The sequence below is a fragment of the Pleurodeles waltl genome, chromosome 1_2 (genome assembly GCF_031143425.1).
Source record: "Pleurodeles waltl isolate 20211129_DDA chromosome 1_2, aPleWal1.hap1.20221129, whole genome shotgun sequence".
In the NCBI taxonomy this organism is placed as follows: Eukaryota; Metazoa; Chordata; class Amphibia; order Caudata; family Salamandridae; genus Pleurodeles; species Pleurodeles waltl.
In genome coordinates, this window is record NC_090437.1 from 843,320,060 (window position 1) to 843,329,713 (window position 9,654).

The following is a 9,654-nucleotide window of genomic DNA, read 5'->3' on the forward strand; positions in this document are numbered from 1 at the left end:
GCACGAAGGTGCCCCTTCCTGCACAAATACAAACATGCCTATATTGGCGCTAGGCAACAATTGTGCGCCAGCGCAGGGGGAAAGGACACTATATTTCATAAATACGGTGCATTCCTGCCCTTTTGTATTGGCATGGGGCAGTGTAGCAAGAAGACTTGTGGCACTGCCCTATGCCAAATCCTCATAAATGAGTACCTTTGTTTTTGGCCACACCCTTGACCATGCCCTCACACTCACTGGCCTTTGGTTTGCTAAACACTGTTTAATATTATTTCCTCACAGTAAAAATGATTTGCCGTGGGAAATGGGGAAGTTTATTATTGTTGTTGATGATGAGGAGTACCAGGTTCTAGAAATTTTTAAGAGGGGGTCCTGGCATCAAAAAGTTTGAAGACCTCTGGTCTAGGGGGTCTCTCACAGACCCTGCGAGGGCTAAAAAGTATTTTTTCTTGTCAATCTTTGAAAAAATCTGCAGATCCAGGTCCACTGATTTTTCTGAGATTTTCTCCTGCCCTGTTTTTTTTTTATCATGCCCCTGGGTGGGCCAGGTTCCAGGGGCACTGGTGGCTTAAAAAAGGAGGGGTTGCACGAAGCCCCCCTTCTGGGGCTTATATTAGCCTGGGGACTACTACCTCCCTGGGCCTGAATATGAAATTTATACAGTGGCCTCGCTCTGCCCCACCCTGCAGCCCAGGGGACCACCACCTCCCCGGGGCAATTGATTGCAATTAAGGGGGTGGGGCAAACAGCTCCAGAGACCACCACCTCCCTCGTGCTAAATTAAAGGTTGGAGGTGGGTGTGCAGCCCCTCTCATGAAGGCAGTCATGGCCCTGGGGACAGGCCCCCCCAGGGCTGGTTCCAGCTATATCCGGGGGTTCCCACCCTTGATACATAGCTGTTTGCTCTGACTTGGCTGGAGCTTTGACAGCTTTCACCAAGTCAAAGCAACCACTCTGCTTCCCTGGGCGAGAGCTGTCAAAGTGCCTTTCGCCTGCTGGAAGGAGAGGTTTCATCTCCTTTCCTGCTTGCAGAAATGAGGGCAGTGAAAGAGATGAAACTATGCTCTTGCACTCAGGGAACTTCATGTTTAGCAGCTCCCTGTGAGAAAGAGCAATGTCGGCCCCCGCAGGAGGTGGGAGGCCGGCTGAGACAGCAGGGGCCTTGAGGCTCTGCATGCGGTCCCATTGCACACTGGGTGCCATGCGGGGCATCCAGGAGATATGGTCAGGCCCTGGGGAATGTGGTCTCCGGGGCCAAAGTTCGGCCTGGGGAGGAACCCGCACGGCCCCCTCCTCCATTTATTAATGGCCGGTCCCCAGGAGACCCTATCCCCCAGGGCTGAAATCATCCCAGGGTCGGGTGGTGGTGTGAGGCCTCCCTCCACTATTAAATAAAAGCCGGGCCCCAGGGGATGGGGTCCCCAGGGCCAAATTCGACCCTGAGAGGAGGGCCATCTTTAAATTGCTACAGGTATGCAAATGTGCAAATCACCTGAAAACTCTGCCCGCTTGGCCCTGCACTGTTCGTAGTAATATACAATCATCCTCATGCCTTTTGCCAGGATGATGTGCAGCTTACCAAGATGTCCCCAGTGCATTTTCCGCCGATTTTGGTGGTGCGTTCTTGATGCCAAGGAATATGAGGACTTCTCCACAAAACAAAGAAGCTCTTACGTCAAATAGATAAGAGGAGGGACCATGGTTTGGTGGAGATTTATGTCTTTGTAGTCTTGTTGGTCTCTCTACAGCAGGATTCATGTTCTCACAGAATTCTGAAGAAAGACGACAGGGAACAACCACATTGCCAAATGCACACAAGGTCACCTAGAGACATTTCCTCGTGGTCCGTTACCAATCTGTAGTGTAGAATAGACACTGGGCATTTACCAAACGAGGTAGCACTTACTAACCAGTAGAAAGTACTTAACTTGGATAGACATTTTGTGCAATACTGTGGACTCTTGTTGGATGAATGGGCAGATACAGTTTCTTTTTGGCTGAGTCACTCACGTAACTACTGACACACCCACACAGACACTTACAGACCCACTCAGGCTCACACACCCACTCACAAGCGCACTCAGAGACTCATGCACTCACTCACAGACCCAATCAGAAACTCATCCACTCACTAAGATGCACTCAGAGACTGATGCATTCACTCATAGACCCACTCAAAGACTCATGTACCCAGTCACAGACTCAGGCACTCACACACCCACTTAGACACTCATGCACCCACTCACAGACCGATTCAGAGACTCACGCACCCAATCACAGACCCACTTAAAGATGAATGCACCCACTCACAGACCCAGAGACTCACGCTCTCACTCAGAGACTCACAGACTCACTCACAGACCCACTTAGACACTCATGCGCCCACTCAGAAATTCACTCACCCACTCACAGATCCACTCAGACTGTCACTTGCTCAACTTGTGAAGGTTGACAGAGACACAGAAATTGGGGGCAGATGTACTAATATCTGGTTGCAAAATACTGGCCGCAAATTGCGACCAATATTTTTGCAACCAATAAGGATTCGTAAGACTCCCCTTTTGTACTAGTAGGTTGGTTCTTAAAAATCTGAATCATAGTGGATCACAATCCCATTTATCTCTTGAATATTAATGAAGTAGGTTGTAAACTGCGACCCAATACGATCGGAAGCCATCAGAGGGATTGTGGCTTGCTGGGGCCAGCAGACCACCATGTTTGAGAGTTAATCAATAAACTAATGGTATGAAATAGAAGAGGATCAACTGCTTATACTTTACACAATGCTCTCGATAATAGAAATCACTACTTAGCTCATTATATTTTGGTGTTCTTTAGGAAGCTCTTGGACCAGGATAATGTTGAATAGTGCCATATTTACTGTGTTGCACAACAGTGATGTCTTCAACCACGCTATAAATGGTGTTTAAGCCACAGCACAACGGTGGGTGAGCGATGACTTCTACTTAAGGTACACCCTCCCAAAAAAATTCTACATTCAATCACTCTAGAGTAAACTGCATAAAATATGTAGTTTCACTGAAATTACACATTAGGCTTGAGCATGTCATGTTATATTCAGTTTCATTTGAAGCATAGCCAGTTTGTGCTGCATTATTTGATCTGGATGTGTGTGGAATGCTGGGCTTTTTGCATGGTTGCAGCATTCCTACACCTACTTTGTCTACATTATCAGGGACTTCACGCAACATCATGCTGTTGTACATCTGCATCAAAGTTAATCAATGTTGTTGTTCTGGTTTTCTCATGTAGCAACCTTTTGCGGTGTAAAAGAAAACAACACTTCGGAGAAATCTAAAAGTCCAACATGTGTTTACTGCAACAACAAAAAAGCCAGTATTAAAGCAAAACAATGCGTGACAATTGCCATTTCAATGGACCAGAGCTTTTGCCCTCAATCAGTTAGAGCATATAGTTCTAAAATTCATACATTCTGAGCACACTTTTATGCATTTATTTCTCAATGCAGGAGAACAGAAACGAGAGTATGTGATAGATACTGTTACTAAATGAAACTAGGTAATGTGCAGGTGGCAGGATCTTCTCATACGAAAGAATGTTAGAAGTCCTTGAAGAGTAGATACAGAAGACACAAATAAACACTGGCGCCACTACTTTTTAAAAATCAGGCTTCATGGTGCCAATTATCAAAATTAGGCTAGGCTTACTATAGGAAGCAGAAAATGTGCAATTGTACACCACTAAATAAAATGGATTTGGTGCGTTTGAAATACATAAAACTTGGAACATAAACTAGATTTAATAAGATCTTCAAGTTCATATAAAAACATTGCGATTCTGTAATAAAATGTATCAGTACATGTTAAGCAATGCATTAGCATATTCACAGTACAGTGGCGCATAATGACCAATGCTTCAGTTTAGTAAATCTGAGCTTGAATGTTTTGACGGCTGAGTGTTTTAGACCTGAAAAAAATAGGAAATCTAAGAAAAGGTAAATTGGGGGGTTGATTTTAGTGAGGAGAAGTTATGTTATGAAAGTAAGGGAGAGAAAGGAGAAGGCATGAGAAGGAGAGGAGGGGAGGGCAAGATGGTGGTATTACGGTTTATAAGAGGGTAAGGAAAGTGAGAGTCTGCTGCTGAAGTGCAGGAGTGATGTTTAAGCTGTATAGATGGAGGAGTTAAAGCGCTAAGAAAAATATTTAGAGTGGGGAGGGAAGATAAGTGTTGAGAGGTGTATACTCCAGACCCCCTTCTGCTCGATACCAGTGCTTCTGAGTCATTTCCTTCCAGGATTCTGTGGTGTTCCGTGTTTCTTCTTTTCCACGCACCCCGCAATAAGCATCTGGTACTAATTATTTCTGTCCACCTTTTGGCCTTTTGCTCATACCATCCCATTTACCCTCTGTGGCGTTTGATCCTGTCCCTTCTGTTGCTTCTTGCTTTTGTGCCTACCCACTATGAAGTGGTGCATTCTGTCCTACAAAAAACTGCCCTCTTTTTGGCCTATTTCTTGCGTTCTTTTGATACTGTCCTGTTGGTGGCCTCTTTTTCTGATGCTGTCACCACCCAGTCCGCCCTGCAGTTGGCCCCTGGTGCTTTATAGTTTTGGGTCATATAGTGTAGTGTACTGCTGTAGTGTGGTGACCCAAAAGAACATAGCAGATGAAAGTAATGCAATGAATAACATGACATTGTAATACATACATATACAACATAACCTTCCCCCTTATACAACAAACAGTGCAAACACTTGAGAATGTCAAAGCTATTAAAAAAATACATCACAAAACAAAATTATTACACTTTGTAGGAATTCAAAGTGAACCCAACGCCTGTGTGGGAGCAACATCGAACCCAGCATAAAATGGAAAGGTAGAGTTACTCTCCAAAACAAGCAGAGGAAAACATTTAATGAAGATAGAGGAGGCCACAACAAGGAGTAGGTCCACCACCACCAAGGACTGGTGCAAACTTCACTTGGTCAGTATGTCACAAAGCATTGGAGCATACACTACAGTAAGAATTCTACAACAGTTTGTAGCAGCCTGAAGCTTTACAGGCTTTGAAAAATCATAAAAATGTTACTAGACGTGCAGGTCGAGTAACTTGAATAATCTACCTAACTGTAATGTGCTTGACCCGTAAACGGCTCTCAAATTGTGTGATCCTAGGCAAATATTTTTGTTTTTCTTCCTTCTCACATATGAGTGCACCTTCAAACATGCGAGCTCTGCATTTCTGCTGCAAAGAAAAACTATTTTGTTTGATTAAATAGACTAAATGTTTTCTCCATGTATGATAAGAATCTAGCCCACATACAGGGGACACATGATTCATTACTTGCCTCTTAGTTTACTAATAGCATTGCCATCTGGACAGGGGTGTTTCTCAGTTCATGTTTAAACACTCACTTTTAACAAATATATTAGGAAAGGATGATGTGGTAGCACACTGTCATTTACAGACAGTAAGGCCCAGATTCTCAAAGGTTTAGCGTCAGGTTATCGTTACTTTTTTAATGATAAACTGACGCTAAAACTTTTTGGGGATTAACAAACCAATGCAAATTGGTATTTGCGTTGGTTTGCATAGAAAAGTAATGTAAAGCAGCGTGAAACACTGCTTTGCATTACTTTGCGTCAATGGGACGTAACATGGGTGGTACATGGGCGTTCCCATGTAATCACTCATGCTTTTTGACACCAAACCCTATTCTCTAACATTAGTGGACAGCGTTTAGTGCCAAAAATTAACGTTGCTAAAAAGAAGGCGTTAAATGGACAAATGTTTTCATTTCTCTGTGCTTTTCCAACTTTGTATGTGTGCTTCACTGCACAGCAACCATACAAAGTAGGAACAGGTTTTTTACTTGTCTATGCATAGTTTTTCATACAGGAAGTGTACCCTTTCTGTACAAAACCTATGTTAGACTCACACACACACACCCTAGGACTGTGGCGTTAAGGTTTGTACATGGTGCATGGCAGCTGAAATCAGAGCTGGCGCTAGGAAGAGGGGAGGGGAGAGCCATATCAATGTGACTGTGGTGCTCTCCAGCTCTCTTCTTGTCAAGCAACACAGCGCAGCATTTTTGGCTGCTGAACTGCGCTGTCTGACAGTTTTCAGAATCTGGGCCTAAATTTCCAAGAAATGTCCAAAAACCTTCCCATTAATTTGCAGCTTTGCTGATAAAACTATATAGTGTTTTAACAATATTCTGTGAAAACTGGGTTTCAGAAAACATATTTATCCTTTGCACATTATCAAGTAAAGTGTTCTTATTTGTTTGACAAGAAGGGATGAGAAGGCACTCATAGATGTAGCAGCTTGGGGGACTTTGTTGGAACGGTTCACAGGTGGGGAGGATATGGTATCTGCAAGTAGCCATCTGATGCTACTCTGCAGAAATGTTGTACTGTCTTGCTATTATCTGCACTGTATGTATGTTCTTGTTGGTTTCTTTACCATAACTCAATAAAACAGTTTAAAAAAGTGTTCTGATTTGTTTTCATTCAGTTACAATATGTTTTTATCACACAGAAGTACAAAAAATGGGCTTTCACAACTACTGAAATATATTTTGAAATGTTTGTATAGTTAGCTTAGTTATTTAACTGTTGTGTGTTAGGAAAAACCCAACACCCTACAGCATTTCATTTCACACTCTTGATAGAGCAAGACAGACAATTCCTCTTACAAAGTCCTAGAACTCTGCAGTCAGAAGGAAAATTAATTGTAAGAGGACAAACTGACTTTTGACCTCTGTCTCTGAACATAGAGCAAATGTGACAAGTTAAGAACAAGACAGAAAGGCGTCTTTATTGCACCTTTACGTTCTGACTGAACAGAACACCTGTTCTTTGTTAACTCACCAGAAGGGTGAGGGGTGAGAAGGTCCTAAAAATAGCTCGACCTGATAGAATATGACTTGCCATAGCGAGTGAGGGAGTACATTTTTCGAGGCCTGTTTACAATTACTTAACCTTACTGTGTAGTACATACACACACACAACATAAATACATCACACCACCATGCAAAAGGCCCCTAGAATCGTTTGATACTTTCTCGTTAGTTGTCCTTTGCTCTGATGCTATATCCATCCTGGTGCTTTACTGTGTTGTAATTAAAGACACATGGGTTTGTATCCCATCCTTCTCACCATAGTTGTAATCAGCGATGCACGAGGAAGCATCGTTACACTAATTCTTCATGTTTATTCAGAAAATGACCCGAGCAGTCAACAGCTCCTTGGATTCCACACACTTTCATTCTAGACCAATGATGCAATGGTCTAGAACATTGACAACAAAACTCATTTTATCCTAGAATGCGGTCCATTATTCTACATGGCAGTTAATCTTATCATCTTTGTCTTACCCACCTTGCAGCAGGTGGTGATGCTGTTCAGTCCTGTCCTCTCCCTATCAATGACATCTAGCACAGCACCCACTGAGGTCATTGTTTCAGCAGAGAGTCAGCTTAAGCTTGTTTTAAAGTTATGTTGCTTGCAAGTCAATTTTATACAAAATAAAAACATACCGCACTATTAAAACACACAGCAATGGATTAATTTTACAAACGTTTTGCACTGCCGCCTAATGTACAAGAAGACCATTTCTTCGAGACCCTGGCAAAAATCCATTCCAGCCCCAAGTACACGTTGGCAGAAAACACTTTTCTTAAATGAGTTCACACCTGTGAGTTTTTGATGATGCAGTAATTCTCATAACGGTTCTTTACAAAAAACAAAAAAACTTTTGCAACACATACAGCGTTGTCTACAGCCTAAATGTTACATATGCGTTTTTAAGCTAGATGATATATAAGCTTTTAGACTTATTGAATCTGAGCGGGCATCAAGTCCTGCTGGCAAAATGTGAGCACTCCAGGATTTATAAACATACACTGTGCATCAATAATGCAAGCTGTCGAGCCTTGGTACAGTGTAGTGGTGTATTTGTCTCAACATTCTCCTCTCTTCTCCGAGTTTTTAGTTAAAAAATACCCTTTACTTCCTTTTGTTGTAGTATCTTTACTTTGGCCTTGTGGTCCCGGTTGCTTCTCTCGTCTGTCACCCAGATCCTATTTTTCATATTCAGAACTTGCTGATGTTGTGTCGAATCTGATTTTCTTGCTTTCTTTTGTAGTTTTGCTGTATTACATTTGCCTGCACGGGTACACACTGCCTCTTTAACATAATCAAAGAGGTCTCTTCTAAATTTTCTAACTTGTCTTTGCTCGGCCACTTTTTTACTTTGGTCAAGCTCTTCTTATTATCTTCAACAGTCGTACCCCAATTATGTACTTTTTGTTGCGAGGAAAACTACTTACAAAAAGATAAACATGACTTCCAGAGATGAAAGGAATGTGACAAGGAAAAAACGGACAGAGAGTGCCAACCATTGTTAATGCACATTAAGAGAAAAGAACGGGCACATTAATTGATCTGTCTCAAGGAGTAAAAGGGATCTTATCTGCATATCGGCTGGAACAAATTTACAGTAAAATATAATTTGGATAAATGGGTCATGAACATATAATATTCTCGATTAAGTAATGCAGTTTTAATTTTTTATTTAATCCACAGATAATATTGTATGTATATATTAATCCTCATGAAGAAAATGTCAGTTACTCCAAAAAGCATTGGGGAATACACATGGCCAGCTAAAATGTATTTAGGAGTTGCATTCAAGGATCTTTTGAAAAACAAAGGAAATAATGACCATCAGTGTAAACCAGTTAAGGGATTCATTGCATATGAGGCACATGCTTGCCTGGGCACGAAGTTTCCACATATATGTGGCAAATAATAAGACTAACAGATAAGTGATAATAAAGTATGCAACAGGCTGTTTTTTGTTTATTTTATGCTAATAAAGGAAACCTTTTTATTTGAAGAAACTTACCTAGTGTGGAGTGCATCTGCTGAAACGGTAGCACTTTGAGAAAATGCTTCTTGTGTAAGTGTTTGAGCTTTTGACTTGGCGTGAGTGTAGGCGACCAGAGGTCCCTATTTCCTTTTTATCTCTGACATCCATTCGACATATTTGCACTGATCCCGATAACGAAACTATTGAAAAACCTCGTAGGTGCGATGATAATTACTCAGACAGAAGAAATCACTTTTGTATCACCTTCTGCCAGTCCCACACTCTCCTTTTCTGAATCAACCCAAAATGTTGAGAGTGAAGTCTGCATCATGAAGTCAATTTAGGAAATGGTACAATAAAAGGTATCACCTTTACAGAATATATTTTCTCTTGGAGAAACAATGTTGATATATTTTTTGTGTATCCTAAAGGATTGGGGTCTCCTTTAGAGGATGGTTGGAATGTAAAACGGCCACAAATGGCAGATTTACTATCATTTTCTTTTTGGTGCCACCTATACACCTTTTCAGAGAGGCAGACAACAGATGACCTTGCAATGGAAAGACCTCTGATCTGTCATTTGCACCTCCCAGAGACGTGTTAAGGCATGGACAATGTGTGCAATTGTCCAGGTCCGCCACCTTCCAAGGGGCCCCAGGGAAAGTAAACATTCTCTCTATTTGATCGGTCAAATCTAGTTCCCTTTCTAAACCACCTTGTCTACTTCTATCACTTACTGCCTTTCTACCCTGTAGTCACCGTTAGGATTTTTGGGGTCCCAGAAAGAAGTATTTC